The sequence below is a fragment of the Mus caroli genome, chromosome X (genome assembly GCF_900094665.2).
Source record: "Mus caroli chromosome X, CAROLI_EIJ_v1.1, whole genome shotgun sequence".
NCBI lineage: Eukaryota > Metazoa > Chordata > Mammalia > Rodentia > Muridae > Mus > Mus caroli.
The window spans coordinates 35,271,718-35,294,362 of record NC_034589.1 but is presented as its reverse complement, the minus strand read 5'-3'; the positions used below and the strand labels follow the sequence as shown (position 1 = coordinate 35,294,362).

General features: G+C 41.2%; 1 protein-coding gene and 1 pseudogene across 4 annotated transcripts in view; one reads left to right on the top strand and one right to left on the bottom strand.

Moving 5' to 3' along the window:
* The window catches only part of Stag2 (stromal antigen 2), a 131,785-nt gene extending 131,336 nt beyond the window's left edge, over window positions 1–449 (bottom strand). Inside the window, exon 1 of one of the 4 annotated variants that reach the window (XM_021152924.2) lies at window positions 189–449. The gene's annotated coding sequence lies outside the window, so the exon portion shown is untranslated. Of the gene's footprint in view, window positions 1–112 lie in introns of all 4 variants that reach the window. The other 3 variants (XM_021152923.2, XM_029473472.1, XM_029473470.1) reach the window with 3 other exon arrangements.
* Window positions 450–8,389: 7,940 nt separating this feature from the next.
* LOC110287126 lies at window positions 8,390–22,338 on the top strand (annotated as a pseudogene).
* Window positions 22,339–22,645: the final 307 nt, after the last annotated feature.

Genomic DNA, 22,645 nt, shown 5'->3' with positions numbered 1-22,645 from the left:
GCCCCGCGCGGGGCCCCCTACGAGGCCGCGGCCCGGTCCCGGAGCGCCCGGCCTTCTCGACTCCCTCCCGGTCGGCCGCAAGCTCTCTTCGCCCGATCGCAAGCACACACACCTCACGGTGGGCCGCGCGCCCTCCGGGTGCCCCTCCAAACTTCTAGAAGCTTCGCCTCCGCCATTTTATAACTTACCTCCCCCCTCAGCGTCTACAGAGGCAGCAAGGAGACTGTTGGCCTCCCCCACTCCTTCCTTCTTTCTCAGGCCGGGGGCTTCTTCACCCCTGGGCTGGTACAAGATATTTTCCCCCTTCCTCTTCTTTCCACCCTTGAGTTCTACTGAGGGACGGAAGCTCCCGCGGGTCTAGAGCCGTGGGGGGGTTTGAAAGTGGCGGTCGGATCCGGCGGGGTGCTTTTTTTGTTTTGTTTTGTTTTTTTCTCTTTTTTCTGTATTTTTTTTCTTTTTTCTTTCTTTCTTTTTTTTTTTTTTTTTTTTTTTTTTTTTGGTGGCGCTTCGGGATTGTTTGGGGTGTTCGCTCTTCGGCGATTTGGAGGCGAATGGAACGCGCAGGCGCCATCTGTCGGCCGCGAACCCGCGGCCCAGCTCCTGTTGGGAGGCAGCGGCATCTAGCGGCGGCGGGCGGCCATTGCGGCGCGCGCCACGCAGCCCTCCCACCAGCCAGCCTCCTCCCCGTGTCGCCGACCAATCGCCGCCGCCGGACTCCCCGCTTCCGCGGCTCGGACGCCTCCTGTGAACAGGGCGCCCGCAGGGGCGCGCCGCCGAGTGGGGTAAACAAGCTGGCGTGCCCGCGCCTCTCTTACTCAGCCGTTGGGACGCGCTTCCGCCCTGCGCGGACTGGCTGGGGGCCCACGGCGCCACCGAGGAGGTCGCCGAGAGGCCGGCGACAGTGTCCACTGGAGCCCCGCCGTGGGAATTCCGGGGCTTCAGCGAGCCGATTGTCCGGCTCCCCGCCCCCTGGCAGCCCTGCAGGCTAGCAGCACCCTTCGGAGCTCTCCAACACAACCCACCCCAGTAAAGGGCCACTTGGTCCTTGTTCCCAGATCCCTGATTTCCTCACGTCCTTTCCAACACTCCTCACACTTCCTCCCCCAAAGACCCAACTAGGCCACTTGATCCCAACGTAAATGGATAGCTTGGCAATTTTGCTTGCTTTCTTTTTTCCTTCGAGTATGGTTTAAAGATTAATTCTCTTTACCAGGAAGACTACGGGGGGGGGGGGAATTACATATAATTATACATATATATGTGTATGTGGATATATAGATATAATTTTCAACTGACTATTCCTGTTCCATAAAAATGCGAGCTCCATACTCAAATTCTACTAGACTTAGGGAGCTGGACTACTAGGCTAATTGGCCGCTCAGCCGGTTTTATAGGTGACTTTTGGGGGCGGAAGAGGAGATGGGACCAAAGTGGCGTGAAATCCACGTGCAAGGACAGGGTTGGCAGGGGACCTGTGGAGATTACTAGACACTCACTGCTGCCTTGTGTGGAGGCGGCCTTGCCACATTGTTAACAATTACAGTTCTTTGTACTTCCTCATAGCCCTCCCACAAGTATTTTGAAGTACAGAAAGACCTTTTGCACCCTGTCCAACTCCCTTGACTCTTTATCATCCTTGGGTGTTTATTGTGAGGATATTTTTTCTTCTTGTCACTTCATTTCCAGTCCACCCTACATGACCTTTGCCTAGAGCACTGTATGCGGGGGTGGGGGACACTCAGGAATGGTCTGTCCCTGCCAAACTTCTCTTCTCCTAGGACAGGAAGGGAACTATTAATTACAGTGTCTCCATTGCTGTTACAGAACTTCCTAGCCGCCTAAAATAGACTCAGATTAAGTAGTATTTGTTCCATTTGTTTTACATATGGATTTAAAATACCTTCCTCAGTATTAAATTGTTTCAAATAAGTAATAAGACTAATGAAAATTATTATGAGCTGAGGAAATGGTGACATTACACCCAATCAGGAATCGCAGGGCATTCCTGATGCAATATAATGATGACTTTCAGTCCTGCAATTCTACTCCATGTGTGTGGTCTATGTCTTAGTAGGTCTTCTCCCATCCACTGATCTTACTGGTCAGTTTCCTTGGAACTTCAAGAGTTATGGTATAGTTAATCAAGTGAGCAGAAGCAACTAAATGTCAACAAGAAGTAACGCCTTAAATGTTTTCGCTTACCGGTGTAGCATCGGAGGGGAACAGCATTCAAACCAAAGTGTCCATTTCTCTTCTAAACCAATTCTTTGCTAGAATTCTGTGACGTTTTCGACAAACTGAAGTTACAAAATGGCGCGGCTTAATAGGGAGCATAGAAAGTTTACAGTTAAAACAACATTCAACTGGAAGTAATAGAACAATTGGGCTGTGTGGCAAAGAGTCTTACAGTAACTAATAGTTCGTTTGTGTCCGTTCTAAGGAAATGCCTGTTTTAGTAGTAACTGGAAACTTGATGTCCTGTTCCAAACAGCACACCATATACTTTCCCGTACGTTTTAGAAATTTAGGTTCTGAGTTGTCTGCTTTAAGTCAAATTGAAAGGTTCCTCTTGAAATTTGCTTTCATTTTGAGGAAAACACTGCTGAAAATTAGTAACTGTGGCATAACATCAGAAATTTACTTCGTAGCAAATTTCTACTAATATTCAGCAGCATTTACAGTTGGCTCTTTTTTGCTGTCTTTCTTTCAAAAGAAGTCAAGCCCCAGTATCAAAACTCTCAATCTGCAGGGCGTGGTGGCGCACCCCTTTAATCCCAGCACTTGGGAAGCAGAGGCAGGAGGATTTCTGAGTTCGAGGCCAGCCTGGTCTACAAAGTGAGTTCCAGGACAGCCAGGGCTACACAGAGAAACCCTGTCTCGAAAACAAAAAAAACCTCTCAATCTGTTCCTTCAAGGATCCTAAGAATTAACGTTTATTTTGTATAGGACTAAAAGAACGAAAATTCCTTTCAGTAAAGGTGTCACTTATGTCAAACTGTCTTTTGGTGGTGATTCTTTTGTTTGTTTGTGGAGGGTTTGGGAGGGGTTGGTTGGTTGGTTGTGAGACAGGAATTCTTTGTATAGCCTGGCATGTAAAATTACCTTTTGATTTTTTTTCGCTTTTCAAGACAGGGTTTTACTATATAGCCCTGGCTCTCCTGGAACTTGCTCTATAGACTAGGTTGGCCTTAAGCTCAGAGATCTTCCTGCATCTGACCCCCAAGCTTTTGGCTCAAAGGCGTGTGCAACCACAGGAAGCACTTACAACTATCTGAAACATAATTCTATGTAACATGTCCATAATTTGGAAACAGTCACAGGAAGATTTATATTTAATTTAGATTTTAACAAAGATTATCTGTTAGAATGTAATGTAGTCTGTACATTTCTAGTTATCAGAATAATTTTGCATCAGAAAGTGTCATATCCATGACACAGTACCAAAAATTTATAGTCGTTTACTATTCAACTTTCCTATTCCAGTATTTATCAGGCACCTAACATGGTTACTTTGAATATATTATCATGGATATATTACACAATTAATTCTCAAATTCCTAACATTGTCCTAAACATGAAGCCTAATGATGAGTGCAATTGAATCCACAGAAATTTGAAGCTACATCACAATATCATAAACACAGACAAAATATAAACAATAAGCTACGAGAAAATATTTCCTACATAAATGACATGGCTAGCATAGCATACAAGGGATTCAAGTTAGTAATAAAACTCCAGTAGAAAAATATGGACAAAGGTTATGAACAGTTGAATTACTAAAAAATATTGATACTAATGAATATATAAAACAGTGTTTAACTGAGCTGGGCAGTGGTAGTGCACACATTTAATCCCATCACTCTAGAGGCAGAGGCAGGCAGATCACTGAGTTCAAGGCCAGCCTGATCTATAGAAAAAAGCAAAAAGTTCAATGATAGAATCTTGCTTAGCATAAATGGGGCCCTGGGTTGGATCAATAGTACTAAGAAAATATTCTCTACTTCTTTTTTCTTTTAAAAAATATAAAGAGATTTTAAAACGTGGGAAAATATATATATATATACACATGTATATTTTTAAGATTTGTTTTTAATTATGTGTCATGCTCTTACTTTTAATAAGTATATTATTATGTAGGTAAATTTTTGAGATTACATTGGTCTGTGTGTGTGTGTGTGTGTGTGTGTGTGTGTGTGTGTATTTGGTGTGGATTTACACTACAATGCGTATGTGGAGGTCAGAGGACAAGTTGCAGAAGATAGTTCACTCTGTGGTATCCAGGGATCAAGCCAAAGTCATGAGGCCTGGCAGCAGGTAGCTTTATCCACTAAGCCATCTTGCCAGTCCTTACATGAGTTTTCATATATCATGCACCAAAAAAAAAAAAAACAAAAAACAAAACAAAACAAAAGAAAGGAAGGAAGGAAGAAAGAAAGACAGTTTAACACTTTCTTTTAGTTTTGTTTTTGTTTGTTTGTTTGTTTGTTTGTTTGTTTTGAGTGGGGAGGCATGTTTTGTTTGTGACAGGTTCTTGCTACATACCCCAGGCTGCTCTGAACTCATGACATTCCTCTTATCTGTGATTTCCAAGTGCTAGGTTTATAGGCACATGCCACCACACACAACAGTTTGTCATTTTCTTATGTACCTAGCATATATGTTTACATGGAAATGTTCATAGCAACTTTATTTCAGGTAAGGAAAAATAAACAACTGAGATATTCATCCAATGGTTAAATGGTTAAACAAAGTATGTTCACATACAGAATATTACTCAGAAATTAAAATGAAGCATTGAAAGCCAGGCATGGTGGCGCACGCCTTTAATCCCAGCACTCTGGAGGCAGAGGCAAGTGGATTTCTGAGTTCAAGGCCAGCCTGGCCTACAAAATGAGTTCCAGGACAGCTAGGGCTATACAGAGAAACCCTGTCTCAAAAAAAAAAAAAAAAAGAAAAGAAAGAAAGAACCATTAATTCACGGGGAAATGTAAATGATTCTCAAAGGCATTGTGCTTAATATATCTATACATACACACATAACAGTGATCAGGGCATTATTGTTATGGTTACTATCATTAAACAAAGCTGTATAAAGGGTACATGAAAAAATTCTGTATTATTTTTGCAGGAGTTTCTGAGCACTATGTCAAAATTTTTAAATATAATAAAACTATTCAGCCAGACACAATGGTGCATATGTTTACTCAGGAGCTTGGTATAAGAGAATTGCTTGAACCCAGGAGTTGAGTTCCATATATCCAAGATCTTGTCTCAAAAAAATTCATACTGATAAAAAAGAGACAAAAATCTCATTAGTGGAAAGATAAGTACCCTATATCAAAGAAATAACTCAAATCTCTAGTTTACAGTCATTTTTGTGAACTTAGATATATAACTAATTCCCAAGATCCCTTATCATTCATTGTATGACTAAGAGCCTGGTGGTGCTGCAATACTTAGATTAGAACTTTGACCTGTGGCATCAACAGGAAATTTTCATACCTATAAGCCTGATCTAAAACAAATGACTAACACTTTTTAAAGACATCTTAAATGCCATATTGCTGTATTTTCTGATTCTTTTTACTTTGAATAACATGCAATCATTCTAATGAGTTCATGTAACTGGAGGTATATTTATATACTTAAGATTAAATCATTCTCTCAACCCACCTTTTATCTTCCTCCTCTTTTTAAACTCTAAGACAGGATCTCTCTTCTCTTTGTAGCCCTGGCTGTCCTGGAACTTGGAAAAGTAGACTCAGCTGGCCTCAAACTCAGCGAGATCTGCTTGCCAGTGTTGGAATTAAAGACAAGTACCTCCATGCCTAGCTTTTTCTTTTTCTTTTCTTTTTTTCTTTCCTTTCTTTCTTTCTTTCTTTTTTTATTTTTTGATGGGGGAGAGGTCAGTCTTATCCTAGCATGTCAGGTCTTAGGGCTTAACCTCAGTGATCAGCGTTGGCAGCAGAGTTCTTAAAAACTGAGGTGGGGGGCTGGTGAGATGGCTCAGTGGGTAAGAGCACCCGACTGCTCTTCCAGAGGTCCAGAGTTCAAATCCAGCAACCACATGGTGGCTCACAACCATCCGTAACGAGATCTGGCACCCTCTTCTGGAGTGTCTGAGGACAGCTACAGTGTACTTACATATAATAATAATAAATAAATAAATCTTTAAAAAAAAACTGAGGTGGGGAGGGGAGTGGGGGGGTATGGGGGACTTTTGGGATAGCATTGGAAATGTAAATACCTAATTAAAAAAAAAAGAACTGATTATCTCTTACATCCAATACATCTCATTTCACATCTGCATTACAGTAATAGTCCCACATCCAGTTTCTTTCTTTTGCATCAGATTCAATACTGATCAGATTGCCGTCTTTTATGCTCATTAAAGTGTTCCCTTATTTATTCATTCAATTACATAGAACTCACTATGTAAACCTGTCATGACCCTCAGACAAAGATCTACCTGCTTCTACCTCCCAGATTCTGGAATTAAAAGCATGCATCGCCACATCCAGCTCAAATACGTAATTTCTTATTGGCCCACATTGCTTACATTCCTGCTTCTATAACATCTAAGTGTATCTGGAATCACCAGAGGCACAGGTGTGGTGGCGCACACCTGTAATCCAAGTACTGGAAAAGTGGAGGCAGGAAGATCTGGAGCTCAAGGTCAGCCAGTACGACACAGCAAATTCAAGGCCAGCCTGGGCTATGTGAGACCCCCTGTCTCAAAACTTAAAATAAAAACAAACACCACACCTAGGGATCTTCCTTAAATGCCAATTTTGTTTTGAGAAGTCTGAGATTCCTGGGAAATTTGGGATTCTACATAGTCAGCAATTTTCCAGGACACACCTATACTGGTGGGCTAAAGCCCATCTCTTTTTTTTTTTTTTTTTTTTTTTTTGGTTTTTTCGAGACAGGGTTTCTCTGTGTAGCCCTGGCTGTCCTGGCACTCACTTTGTAGACCAGGCTGGTCTCGAACTCAGAAATCCGCCTGCCTCTGCCTCCCAAGTGCTGGGATTAAAGGCGTGCGCCACCACGCCTGGCTTGGCAATTCTTAAAGAGAGGCTAAAGCCCATCTCTTGAGAAGTAAGGGCTAGAATAACAAAGTATAAAATCTTTAGGGTATTTCTCAGTACCCCCCACACTCATCCACATTTCATCACTCCTCATGGTGAACTTTGATGGAGTAATCTCTCTATTGTTCAGTTTTCTATCCCCTTTCCTTAGCACAGAGAATAAGTACTCAAACAGTAGTTTTGAAATGTTACTGACTGTGTTAGGAAAGAGGAACCTTTATACACTGCTTAGTGTGTGTGTGTGGGGGGGGGCACACACTGATGCGCAACTATAGAAATCAGCATGGTTCCTGATTGAACTAAAAGTACAACTGCCGTACCATCCAGCCATAGTCCTCCTGCATATTCATCCCCTAGTTCCATCCATTCTCCAAAAGATGAAGTCAGTATCAGTACACTAAAGACATACTTGCACATCCATACTTATTGCTGCACAGTATTCACCAGAGCTAAGAAACAGAGCCATCCTAGATGGCCAGCAATCAATAAATGGATAAAGAAACTGTAATGCCTGCACATGATGGAGTTTTACTCAGCCATATATAAAACGGTGAATTGTGTATTTGCAGGGAAATGGGTGAAACTTGAAATGATTGTGTTAAGCAATGTAAGGTAGATTCAGAAATAGAGCTATCATGTGATTCTCTCACTCACAGAATGTAGATACAAGAATGTATGTGTGTTCTGGGCGGTGATGATGCACACACTTTTAATCCCATCACTTGGGAAGCAGAAGCAGGCAGATTTCTATGAGTTCAAGGGCAAGGTGGTCTACAGAGGGAGTTCCAGGACTACACAGAAAAGCCCTGTCTCAAAAAATGGTGTGTGGGGGGGGAATAGAGAAAGAGAAAAAAGAATGTGTGTGTGTGTGTGTGTGTGTGTGTGTGCATTATGTGACATGTATGTGTATGTAGACAAATAGAGAAAAGGACTATGAAAGTAAAAGATCTTACAGAGGAAAAGAGAGTAATGGAATGAAAATTACATAAAAGCAGAAAAGAGAACTATTGCAGGGGACAGAGGACCGGCAACGGCTTTAGAGAAGGGCAGTTGAGGGAACAGATAAGGAAGTATAATGATAGGTATTTGTTGAAAGTCTGAGGGGATACATAGTTCAGTAGCAGAATGCATGATTATCAAATGGAACGGTCTGGGTCAAATGTCTTAAGACCAAAAGCCATTTACATAGGTGGGCACAAATTTGTTGAATGACTGAAAGAATGAATTAGTAAACAACTACTCCCTGCTCATATGCCACATCGTTTCATTTGGTTTGATAAAAATATCTAAAAAGTGCCATGGATGCAACCCGGGTATCTTGTATGTCCCGCAAGCACTTTACTAATGAGGATCATACTCAGCCCTTAGCCAAACATTGTAAGCAAAGCAAATTACCAAAGCAAATTACCTAGTACTTTCCAAGCATTTTCCACCACTTCACTCCAACTCTTTCTCTTTCCTTTTCTAAGATTTTCAGCATTCAATCTTGTCCGAGCTTAAATTACTAATTTAAATATGGAAATCATGTCTCTCGTTTTGGAAATCATCTCCCTACCAGGTTGGAATTTCTTAATTCATTTTTTATAAGAAATATTAATTTTATGTGTATGAGCACTTTGACAGCAGTGTGTGTGTGTGTGTGTGTGTGTGTGAGAGAGAGAGAGAGAGAGAGAGAGAGAGAGAGAGAGAGAGAGAGAGAGAATACACATACACACAACATAAAAGCCTGTTGCCCAAAAAGGTCAGAAAAGGACATCAGGTCCCCTGGAACAAGAGTCATGGATAATTGTGAACCACTATATTGTTGCTGGGAACCAAACTTGAGTCCTCTCCAAGAGTAAATACTCTCAACAAATGAGCCATCTCTCCAGTCCCCCTACAAGTATTTTTTTTAATGCCTCACAAATATTAATATAATAGCAATTGTGGTGTTGCATTTATTATAACTATTCTGCCTAATATAATGTTAGCATATGGTAGAAAATCAATAATTTGTTACTACAGTGAAATAAGAAAACAAATAATAATCTAGGTTAACACTTTAGAATGTTTTGCCTTGGGCTGGTGGCACACGCCTTTGATGCCAGCACTCAGGAGGGAAAGGCAGGCAGATCCCTGAGTTCAAGGACAACCTGATCTACAGAGTGAGTTCCAGGACAGCCAGGGCTAAACAGTGAGACTCTGCCTAAAAAATAAGTAAATAAAATAAATAAAATTCTGCAATGATGACAGTTTGTATAACCTGTGCTGTCCGATGTGGAAACCATATGTTATCATAGAATACAACACTTAGAAGGTAGTTAGATTAGCTAAGGGATACATTTTTAATTAGTTTTAATTAAAAGTTAAATGTAAATAGTCACATGTGGCTAGTGGCTACTGCAATGCCTATCTAGAGACTCCAGGTTGCAGTGTTTTTTCAATTGAAAGTATTTACTGAGCAGCCCATGTGGCCCAGAGGGTGTGAAAATGAAGAATACTTGAATTGGAGGAGGTGCTTGACCTTAGGTAGTTTTGAATCTGTCAAAAGAGACTACAACTCGTCAATCCAAACAAGAGTTACGGAAGACTGATAACATAGGATGTGCACAAAGAAGAATGTGGCAAGAGTCCCAAAAGGAAGGTAAGAGTTCAGGTGGCGTAGTATTCATTAAACAAACATACATACAGCATTTGCCCAGGAAGGAGTGACAACAATAGTGTAAAATGAAAACTTAATGTTCCTCTTCCCAAGCAAGTCTGAGACCTTTGTAGTTCATTGGGGCAGTGGGGAATAGAGGGCAGGGAGAGCTGTTAAAAAGAACTCAAAGCAATTACACAGTACTGGTGGGAATGGATAAAGCTTAACATGTTCTGGTGGGAATGTAAACTAGTCAGCCACTACAATATAAGTATGTGGATTTCTAAAAAAAAAAAATAATAAAATGAAATTAGATTCTCCATATGATCCAGCTAGACCACTCCGAGATACAGCTGGATTCCAAAGGACTCAAGTCATCAACATACCAAGGATACTTGCACATACTTGCCGGAGAGGCAGGCGGGAGGCCCAGTCACTAAGGTTATCTGCAGCACTAAGGAAGGAACGTGGTATTCTAAGAACAATAGCTAAGGAAGCCGAACAGTTAAGATATCATTTTAGAACGGCCTCTCTGCGTGCTGTACGGGTAAAGCTGAGACCGGAGTTAGGCTGAAGTAAATAAACGGCAGTGTGTGGTACTTTGAATGAGAGCTGTGCCCCATATGCAGCTCAGGTATTTGAACTCTCTGTCCCCAGTTAGTAGTGCTGTTGGGAGTGGTTGAGGCTTTATGGCCTTGCTCAGAGACATGCAGCCTTTGAGAGCTCCGATGCCTTGTCCTACTTTGTGGCTGACTCTGTTTCATGCTGGTCGTTGAGATGTAATTTCTTAGCTTTCTGCTCTTGCCACCATGCCGGCCACTTGCTACCATAGCTCCCTATCATGATAGACTCTTAACCCTCTGGAACCCAAATACACTCTTCCTTCCATAGGAAGTAGTTGTAGTTCGTTAGAGCAACAACAACAACAACAAAAAGTAACTAATACGTGGTGGTAAAATGTACTCCGTTTCAATAGGGTAGAGTGCACTTTATAGCATGAAAACAAATGGAGACTTATGGGCTGGGCGTTGTAGTTCCATGGTAGAGACCGTATGCACCGTGGGCATTCTGCTCTCTGCACCACAAAAGTGGGGTGGGGTAGCTGGATTAGGATCGGAGAGATGGTTTAGCATTTGCTTTTGCTACTCTTGCAAAAGACTCACCAACCAGGTGGTGGCACACAACTCTCTAGACCCAGTTAGTTCCACAGGATCTGACACTCTCTTCTTACTTCAGGGGCACAAGGCACAAATGAGGTCCACATACATACATGCAGTTGAAGCACACACACACACTCAAATAATAATAATAAACCAAATCTTTGTTTCCTCTACACAGAGGAAGTGAGGTTTTTAACAACTAAACGTGTCTGTAAGAAGCACATCCTACACTGCTTCAGGTCTGCACATTTTAAAAAAATCTGAGCTGGGCGTGGTGGCGCACGCCTTTAATCCCAGCACTCGGGAGGCAGAAGCAGGAAGATTTCTGAGTTCGAGGCCAGCCTGGTCTACAAAGTGAGTTCCAGGACAGCCAGGGCTATACAGAGAAACCCTGTCTCGAACAACAACATCTTCTGATTAAATTATTTGAGAAATACTTCTCAAAATAATTGACTACAATTCCCACCTAATTCTCTAATCACTCAATGCTGGCAGTGGTCCTACTTACGAGTATTTAGTTAAACACAACTTGGAGTTCACTTACATAGAAAAATGACATGTGTGTTATTTTTAGTGTCAGTTTACAATAAACAGTTACCAAGGGAAGACTAATTATTTTACAGGTACTATTTTGGCCCGGGACTTTTTTTTTTTTTAATAGGGTCTAGTACAGCCCAGGCTGGCCTCGAATTCACTATGCTTTTGTTCTTAAAGAAATGACAATCACAACAAACAAATGAAAAAAATATTCAACTTTACTAGCTGTCAGAGAAATTGCACATCAAAAATTGCATTGAGATTCCATCTCACCCCAATAAGAATGGCAGTTGTTAAGAAAACAACACATGCTAGTGGGTTTGTGGACAAAGGGGGAACTCTTACATACTGTGGGAGGGAAATATAAACCAGTCCAGCCACTCTGGAAGTCCATATGGATGTTCTTGAAACAACTAAAAATAGATCTACCACGTGGTCCACTTGTGGATTATTACTCAAAGGACCCAAACCCACATGTCACAGAGATTCTTGCACATCAATGTCTATTGCAACTCTATACATAATAGCTATGTTATCAAACCGAACTAGGTATGCAATAAAAGAGGATATATATGGAAAATGTAGTATTTGTTAGAGCAAAGCTTCCTCTATAAAGGGGATGAGGCACACCTCATATATCGTAATTTTGGACATTCTTTAAACTGGTAAACTAGTTTGTAACAGCCTCCAAGGTAGGGTGAGCCAATAGGATTAATTTCCTAGGCCAGGCAGTGGTGGCGCACTCCTTTAATCCCAGCACTCAGGAGGCAGAGGAAGGCGGATTTCTGAGTTCAAGGCCAGCCTAGTCTATAGAGTGAGTTCCAGGACAGACAGGGCTACACAGAGAAACCCTGTCTCAAAAAACAAAACAACAAAAAAGGATTAACTTCCTAACAGATTGCATTGTACTTTATCTAGTGCGTTCCCTAATCTGCTAAATTTAGAGACTCCTAGCTTCTAAACTCAGAGACGTCTACCTTCTAAAGTCTATCAATGTAAAGAATTCCCCTGCTCTGAGAGCTGCCACTGGATACTTTATTCCTCCTATGTGAATGGCCAGTGGTAACAGATCTGATCAACTGAAACCCATCTCAGCACATCTCTCTACTGAACCTGAAAAGAATCTTGATTATTTAAAACTAGATATGTGCACATACATATAAATACACAATCTATATGTATACATGCATATATATGTATGTATGTATGTACGTACGTACGTACGTATATGTGTGTGTGTGAATTTTTTCAGCCATAAGAAAAAATGATGCTGTGTAGTTTTCAGGAAAATAGGGTCAACTAGAGATAATCACATTAAATAAAGCCAGTCTTAGAAAGGTATCATTTCTCTCATTTGTAGTTCCTAGATTTTATAGCAATACACAAAATAACATGTATATATGGAAGTAGAGATAAAACTAACTAGGGTGACGGAGGACTAAGGGGAAGGTGAGAAAGGGAAGAGAGTCTGGTATGGGGAAATGTGCTCAATATACAATATTGTACAAAACGTATCATTTTGGAAGCAAAATCATAGGTGATTCTTAGCCAGCACAGGCCCTTGTCACCCCCAACCCCAAACCAAGCATATTTTGCTTATTTCCCTACAATACTAAAAGGAATGTGCTTAAAATGAGCATGTCCCATGAAGCACCAGAAAGACTCTTTTATTGACATACAGACAAGCTTTTAAATCAAAGGTCATAGTAATAACTAAGAGACACAAATAGCAACAAAGACTACTTGAATTTAAGTGCAGTGTTTGTTCCACGTTAACTACCAACATTAACTAAAATGTTCAAACACCAGAAGCACTGTCAGCATGTTTGCTGTTTGATGATAACACCTCTAATGTTAGACACTAGAAATTAATGTGGTGGAAAGATTAAGAGGTGTGAAGAGAGGATGAGTGGGTATTTGCCAAGTACAAGAGGGCTAGAGATAGAAACTTCTGAGAAAATAATATATTCCCAAATCCAGATAATACTCAATTTTTATTCTTGTAAACAGCCATTCAGGACTGTTGCAGTTTGGTCTTTTACTATGCTACATACTGGCTGCTCCCAAAACAGCACTTAACCCCAGGTGATGCTATGTGACCTTGTCCCCCAAGTTATCCTTGATTGGTGAATAAAGAGGCTGACAGTCAATAGCTGGGCAGAAAGATGCAGACAGGGATTTAGGGCTCCCAGGATTGGGGTTGGAGGAGAACCATGAGGTGGAGAGAGAAGAAGGGGACAGAGGAGAAGTTGCCACAGAGTAAGAATCTTAAAATAATGGCCATGTGGGTTGGCTAATTGGAGTTAACAGCAGCCCAGACAAAACAGCAAACTATATCATTGAATCATGGCTGGGAATAGACATAATAGCATAGAGGATAGATATAACCAGCTCTTGTGCTCATTAAGGCTTATTATAAATATAAGGGTGGTGTGTGTCTTTTATCCAGAAAGTAAATGGTCAAAGGCAGGATAGAAATCCTGGATCGAGATGAAATATTTTTACAACACAGGACATTCTTAGGACAATAGACAAAGCTTGAGTGAGTTCTAGTCTATTGAATTCCTGTTGATTATTGTCTCGTGGCTATGCCAAATGGTATCTTTATTCTTTGGAAATATGAACTCAATTGGGCAAGATACTATATACATTTGTAGTCTCAACTACTCAAGAGGTTGAGGCAGGATCATTGAGCTCAATAGACCACCCTGGGCAACATACACAACCTTGTTGCAAGAAAGGAAGGAAGTCAGGTGTGACCACACAAGTCTATGTTCCCCACACTTTAGAGCATGAGGTAGGACAGCAAGCGCCCATTTCAGAACAAAATAAGAAAAGGATACGTATCCCAGAGTATTTAAGGTTAAAGGATGTATTATTTCTTTAACTTAAGTGCAAATGAAAGTTAGCATGAACATAATCCTTTTGTATACTTTACATTAGTGCACTGGTGTGCAAGAGCTGCCTAATAGCAGGTCACAAAAGGTGATTGTACACTTGTCTTCCTAACTGTGGTCCCACGATCTCTCATTGATATTGCCATGGAAGTCAGCAAGCACAGTGGATCAATGCTACCAATACTATGCATGGTAGGTTATTAAAATATTAATAAACATATCCATCTGGGTTCTGATTGGTGGCACATACTGATGATAGTCTCAGCACTCAGAAAGCTGATAGAGTGAATATGGAGTTCAAGGCTAGCCAGAGCTCTAGAGACCCTGTTTCAAATTCAAAACAAGAGAACCCACCAGTGCTGCTAAATACACAAGGATAATAGTAATATGTTATCCACTGATCATCTGGAATTCTCTTTCAAATGTGTCTTCCCCAGAAGAAGATAAGTAAAGTATTATCGTAACTTTGTAGTAATTTATTATATAAAGGCTTTGTCCAAGCATACTTCTTTCCCTCCAAGCCTCCATTGCTTCACAGGATTTTGAGAAAGCCTCTGTCGAATATATTCTGTCTCTTGTCCCTTCATGCCAGCTTCTAGAACTATAGGAAAGATACCTAAAAGATCAACTAGAGCTGTCCTTCCTACTTTTAGAGGAGAAATACAAGAGTCAAGAAATGAACTTCTCACACACAACATGATGTCCTGGATAAGAGTTAGTAGCAGCATCCCCTTCTTATCCCTTAATTTCCCTTAAGCCCCTCCAGAACACACCCCTTTAATCCCAGCACCCAGGAGACAGAGAGACTGTTCTGAATATTGAGCTCTGAGGCAGTCGGGGGTACATAGTGAGAACCTGTCTCAGGAAAAAAAAAAAAAGGAAAAGAAAAGNAAACAACAAAAGAACACGTTTTCCAAACTAGTTTCAGATATATGAACATCCTCCTCTTCATCCTGGCAAAATTGAGTATGTTTATTCAAGTCATAAATAGGAGCAACTATCTTACATAGCATTCAGAAACATAAAATTCCTTAATCAATAAATACTTGTTATAACCAGTCATTTAGAATCTGTTTGTTGAAACATGCTTTTTGACTTACCAAGCTATAAAATCTACCATGTATTTTCTTGGAGTTGTAAGTGAAGGGCTGACTACCAACCATGAAACTAGGTGCTTCGTTTCACAGAGGGTGCTAGGTGCTCAAATGCCTAGGTGGAAATTATAAACTTTGCTCAGTCTTGAGTCCCTCTTGAGATGGCATGCTTTCAGATTCAAATAAGAGTTCTGGAACACTTTGAAAAATCAACCTAAAGTCACCTTACATGAAACTCTATAGTCAGCATACTTTGAGAAGTGAATCTATAACACAAGGAGATAAACTCAGAGACATAAATATAGATTGCTAGGAGCAGTAATTGGTCCCCCCCCCCATTTATTCCGTACTGGGGACTGAACCCAGACCTCCCACACTCTAGACAAGGACTCTACCACTAATATATGGCCCCAGTTTTGTCCTTGTTTAAAAATAATATTTTGGGGCCATAGAGACAGTTCAGCAATAACGGCACTTGATGCCAAGCCTTGGCAATCTGACCTTGATCCCCAAAACTCACATGGTGGAAGGAGAAACTGATTTCTGCAAGCTGTCCTCTGACCTTTAAGTACATGCTATGGCACATGCATGTGCATGCATGTGCACACAACACTAAGAAAATAGACAACCAAATAAATGAAATTCAATACAAGCTTTTCAATGATATTTTCTTGGACTGGAGGTTTAGATCAGCAGTAGGAATGCCTGCTTACTGAACCCCAATGTGGCAAAATATTAACAAGCAAATAAATAAATAATTCCCTTCATAACATCTTTAGGAAAACTATAAAATTCAAATATGACAAGGTTTCAAAATAACTACCAAAAGAAATTTAATGAAGTTAGTAGTCTATTTAAGGTCTCAGTCACCAGAGACATTTTAACTGGGGTCTTTATTCCTTTATGAGTTGCTGAAACATTCTTAAGGTTTATAGCCTACCATTCAAAGCAAGTTCAGACCAATAAAACACCCACTTGACAAACTCAGGCTTATTTCCCAAGAAGAAACAACAAAACAGATTTCGAAGAAAGGCGTTCATTTTTATGACTGTTGTGACACAGTGCTCAAAAACCTTTGAAGTACAATGATCAATCGGTATTTTTACACATGATATAAAAGTAGTATGCTGATTGATTGGAGGTGAGGTTCCATCCTCCAATCTGCAGATAGTAGTACATGAAAATCAAAAGGAAATCGAAGATTAATAAGACCAGTCTTTGTTAAGACATCATAACTTCAATCAGAGTAGGATTTTGATGCCCAAGAGGATGGCTGCAAAGCTTAGAAACTCATAAACAACGAATTTTGAAAAGATTATAAAGGATGAGACACAGTTGCTTTGCACATTATAAAAAAGAAAAATTCAATGTCTTTCCAGCAATGTAGAAAGATTCTTTTTTGGTTTGTTTTTTCTTTTTCGAGACAGGGTTTCTCTGTGTAGCCCTGGCTGTCCTGGAACTCATTCTGTAGACTAGGCTGGCCTCGAGCTCAGAAATCCACCTGCCTCTGACTCTGCCTCCCAACTGCTGGGATTAAAGGCATGTGCCACCATGCCTGGCTAGAAAGATTCTTATATGCATGTATACATGAAGATAGATGCAAAGATAGTCATTGAAGCACTTTCATAATGGAGACCACCTAGTCACAAAAGTCACTACTAGACGGTAATATATCCATACAGTGCAAAAGTATTGAGACACAAATTGATGGCACAAGTATCAATATGGATAACACTCAAAAATATTTAAAAAGCAAAGTATAAACATAAAGGCTAACACAAGGCATTGATTTTTATTGGCATTCATATATATTTATGATTTTTTTTTAGTCTTCAAAACAACCTTATGAAGCAGGTACTAGTACAAACTCCCAGTTTCTAGGAAAAAATGAGGCACATAAAGATTAAATAATTTCTAAAAGGTTACAGAGCCAGTAACATATACAGTATATACTACTGACTGGGTCTGGTTCCAATGTTTGTATTCTTACACTCTATTGTTTATTGTAAAATACTATTTATATAAAAGTTAAGCTATTTAAAAGAGTGTCATATAAAATTTATGGTTGAATATATACATGGTAAAATATGAAGCATGTATGGAAATAAAGGCGTCAAACCCATTACTGTGGCTACTTCTGAGAAAAGGAAATAGAGGAAATGAATGGGAACAGGAAGCTCTGATTCTATCTACAGAGTCTGATTTCCTTTTGAAAAAGTTCTCCTGTAAATATGGAAAATTTTTAAAAATCTAACAATGCTGAGTGGTAGGCATGTAGGAATTTATAATAATATTCTCTATTATTTTCTTTCTTTTTTTTTTTTTTTGGCTTTTCCAGACAAGGTTTCTCTGTATATCCCTGGCTGTCCTGGAACTCACTCTGTAGACCAGGCTGGCCTAGAAATCAGGAATTCGCCTGCCTCTGCCTCCCAAGTGCTGGGATCAAAGGCATGCGCCACCACACCCGGCTCTATTATATTCTTACCTGCAATGTTTTATGATTTTTGGAAAAATAAAAGAATTAAAAGGTATAATTTATTTTGTTTGGTTTCTTACATTGTTTGTTTGTTTGATGAGATAGATGAGATAGTCTCACTATGAATCTCGACTGGCCAGGAATATCCTATACAGACCAGGTTGGTCTTGAAGTCACAGAGATCCATCCTCTTTGCCTCCCAAGAATTGGGATTAAAGGTGTATACACTCAACCTAAAAGGTATATTATTAAACTAGAATATTAATTGTAGATCTCACATATAATGAACATTTCAGTTTGTAATTTAAATATTTATCAAAATGCAAAATAAAGATTCTATGACAGTCAGCAAACCTTTTGTGTTTCAGTTGAAATGCACTTGGATATTTAATAAAAGCTGGGTGATGGAGCCTGAGAAAAATTAGATTCTACAGATAAAAGTAATGAAAACTTCACATTAAAATCTTATTAGCATCCTTTCATGTAAGCACTACATATAAAGTCTCTTGAAAGACCATGCCCAAGTTTAAACCAGCAACCCAAACAGGCAGTTTGAAATTACTCAAGTGCAACCTTGTTGCTAATACATGAATATTCTATTGCTTAAAGAAAATCATATCAAGAAAACAGTTCCAGAAAGTATACTAAAAAAATCCGAGCTTCGTGGCTACATAGTTGTATGGAATAATAGGATCCTTGGTGTAACAACTAATATTTTTCATTTAAAGGTCAAACAATTGATAAAATGTGAGGGAGAAGAGAGATGAATGTATGTTTCCAGACATTCAAGTAGTTACACAAGAAGCCTTGAATCTAAGATCCAGCTGCTTTTTTTTTTTTAAGGGATGATGGAGATCTCAGGGTGTGGCTTGGTAATAGAGCACTTGCCCAGGGTGTGAAAGGCCATTCTGAGCATCCCAAGAAAACAAAAGCAAAAACACCACAAAATTACTGTTCACAGATTGCGGGGAGGAGGGGAACAGACCTCATTCCTTCCCTTCCCCTTCATCTCTTTTAAGGAAAACAGAAAATCCCCCAAATAGATTTTATGTCAATCTATCTTTCCCCAAAAAGACACTCAAGAGAGCTCAGGATTTTACAAATATCCATGTGAAAAAATGTCCTTTCTCAGACCTTCTGACCCACATTTTCTCATCCACAGTAATCAGCCCTGACTGAGATGAGTTTTCTACCTCAAATGCTGCTGTCTACCCACTGTACCTCTAAATGAAGTTTCTAGTGCTTCACTTCTCAAAGACTTCCAAAGCAGGCTTCCCACCACACTCCTAGGGTCCTACAACAAGTCGTGAAAGTATCATATTTGTGAGACATCTGTGGCCTCCTCTCCCCCGATGTATGTGAGCTCACTCCTTCAGTGTGCAAATCTGGGAAGACTAGAATTCTGAATACTGTTATGTCATAATGCAGAATTTCTCTTCTAACCCCAACAGATTCTGTATATGGAAGATTAAAAGATGGAAGTAGGGCTGGTGAGATGGCTCAGCGGTTAAGAGCGCCGATGGCTCTTCCAAAGGTCCTGAGTTCAAATCCCAACAACCACGTGGTTGCTCACAACCATCTGCAACGAAATCTGATGCCATCTTCTGGAGTGTCTGAAGACAGCTACAGTGTACTAATAAATAAATAAATATTTTTTTAAAAAGATGAAAGTACTCTTTAAGTTTTATTCTATATTATTTGGAACTAATAATACAGGTTTGGTGTACTTTTGCTCTTTGAAGATAGATTTTGTTCATTTGCGTCTCTCTTTCCCCTTTTACGGTTTATTTAAAGATATAGTCAATAAAATATCTAATACATGAATCTACTCTCCTCCTAAGACATAAGAACATGGAGGGAGAACTTCTGGCCCCGCCCCCACCCCGTAACCTGGGGTGGGGGGTGGGGCGGAGCTGGAGAACAAACGGGGAGGGCTGGCCAGCAAGAGGAAGTCGCCCAGGTGGGGCACAGTGGGATAAACTGCAAAGCCCTTTCCGGTGGCTCTCTTGTTGGGATTCACCCACGCACCCGGGCAGCAGGATTCCTGGTCTTTAAGCCGGAACTGATCTCCCGGCTGGAGCAAAGACAAGAGCCATGGGTCCTTGATCTACAGGGAGCAGAGGGGACAGAGGCACCAAGGATTTGCCAGACAGACTCCACTATTAGAACTGATTGCAAGCAGACCTGTGAGTCAAACCTCATCCAAAGGCAGATTCCTGGCTTTGAAGACAATTTGGATTCTAAGGTCTAGTCAGAGAATTGCCCAAGAAGCCTTGGGCTAAGCGTGAGTGGCTCACTTTTCCAGAAGTACCATTTGAAAAGTGAGGCCATGATGCCCAAGAACTCCACAAAGGATGCTGTCCAAGAACGTAAGGAGCTGCAGGCTACTGATGTGGGTTATCAACCTGATGGCCAGAGAGACCACCTGAGCTCAAAACTGATTCAGCGTCAAAGCGTTCCTACCGGAGAGAATCGTTACCCATGTGAAGAGTGTGGCAAAGCTTTCAGGTGGCGCTCTCGCCTGAATCAGCACAAACTGAGCCACACTGGAGAGAAATCTTATCAGTGCAATAAGTGTACAAAAGTCTTCGCTTCTAGCTCACGACTGATTCGCCATCAGAGAGCTCACACCAGAGAAAAGCCGTTTAAATGTGACCAATGTGGGAAGCGCTTCGCCCTGGCCTCGGTACTCATTCAGCATCAGAGAATCCACACCGGAGAGAGGCCATTTAAATGTACTGAGTGTGGGAAAGGTTTCCACCTGAGCGCAAAACTGGTTCAGCATCAAAGAACTCATACTGGAGAGAAGCCGTATGGATGTGAGGAGTGTGGGAAAACCTTGGGTCAGAGCTCAAGCCTTGTCCATCATCAGAGAATACACACCTGAGAAAGGCCTTTCATTTGTCAAGAGTGCGGGAAAGCCTTCTGCCAGCACGCACAGCTCAGCAGACACCAGAGGATGCACACTGGAGAGGCCCTACTCCTGCCAGGAGTGTGGCAAAGCCTTATGCCAGAGAGCAACTCTAGCCCAGCATCAGAAGATGATGCATACAGAGGAGAAATCTCAAATGCCGAGAGCCTCAGAGAACCCAAGCCTTATTGCCTGCCAGGGAAATACCACTGAAGAGAAGCCATTTACGTGTGAGCAGTGTGGCAAAGCTTTCAGGTGGCTCTTTCGCCTGAATCAGCACCAGGTGGTCCATTCTGGAGAGAAACCTTATAAGTGCAACTGAAAGAAGATGAAATTTCAAGACCTGTAAGTCATATAAAGTACTCAGAAATTGCTGGTTGTTTGTGAGCCTAGAGGCTGCCTGGGGCTGAGAACAAAGAAAAACAAACCCGGGCATGCCCTGTTGTTAAAACATTCCTGGGAACAGCTTGACCAAAAAGATAAAGAGGAATGTGAAGACATAACAGGGCTATCTGAACTGAGTCAACAACTCACAGAACTCTGACACCCTGACCTGCATGTATTCTTTCTTTTGCTGATGTTTGAATAAGCCAATGGTGTGTCAGTATGCTGAATTACCCACCCCTAAGCCCTTTACCCCATAAAAACCCCTAGCTTTCGAGCCTCGGGGTCAAATCCATTGTCTCCTGCGTGAGATATGTTTCAACCCGACAACCCGGAGCTCCACCATTAAACTGCCTCGTGTGTTTTCAGCAAGAAGGATTCTCGTGGTGCACTCTCTCCCGAGACTAAAGTGGGGGTCCCCAAAAGGGGGTCTTACACAATAAGTGCACAAAAGCCTTTGGCTGTACCTCATGACTGATTTGCCACCACAGAACTCACACCAGAGAAAAGCCATTTAAATGTGATGAATGTGGGAAGTGCTTCGTCCAGAGCTCACACCTTATTCAGCATCAGCGAATCCACACGGGAGAGAAGCCTTACGTGTGTGATGACTGTGGGAGAGCTTTTACCCAGAGCTCCAGCCTCATATACCACCAGAGGATCCATAAGGGAGAGAAGCCATATAAGTGCATCCAGTGTGGCAAAGTCTTCAGCATGAGCACACAGCTCACCAGCCATCAGAGGACTCACACCGGAGAGAGACCCTGTATGTGTAACGAGTGTGGGAAGACCTTCCGTCAAAACTCAACCCTTTTCCAACACCAGATAATTCATGTTAGAGTAAAGCCCTATGAGTGTAATGAGTGTGGAAAGGCCTTCAGCTGGAGCTCCTACCTTATTGAACACCAGAGAATACACACTAGAGCCCAGGGGTGCCATGAATTTGGGGACACCTCTGAAAGTTCCACCCTTTTGAACCATAAAAAAAGTGCACACTGTAAAAAGTTGTACCAGTGTGATGACTGCAATAAGGTCTTCAGGTGGCATTTGTACCTGATTATCCCCAGAGGATTCACACAGGAGAGAGGCCTTACAATGTAATGCCTGTGGCAAGGCTTTTCATCAGATCACAAAGCTCACTCAGCACCAAAAACTTCACATGAGATAAATAATTTCCCTAAATGTCTTGGTTACTTCTCTCTTGGCTGTGATGGCACCATGACCAAGGCAACTTAGACAAGAGTTCACGTGGGGCTTACAGGGGAGCGTTAGTTTCAGAGAGTGTTCACGGCAGTCTTGGCAGGGAACATGGTGGCAGGGAGCAGGGCAGCAGGCAGGCAGGCCTGATGTTAGAGCAGTCGCTTAGAGCTCACATCTTGAGACAGCCAATTACTAGGCAGAGAGATCTAACTGGAAATGGCGAGAGGTTTTTAAAAACTTCAAAGCTGGCCTCCCAGTTACATACCTCCTCTAAA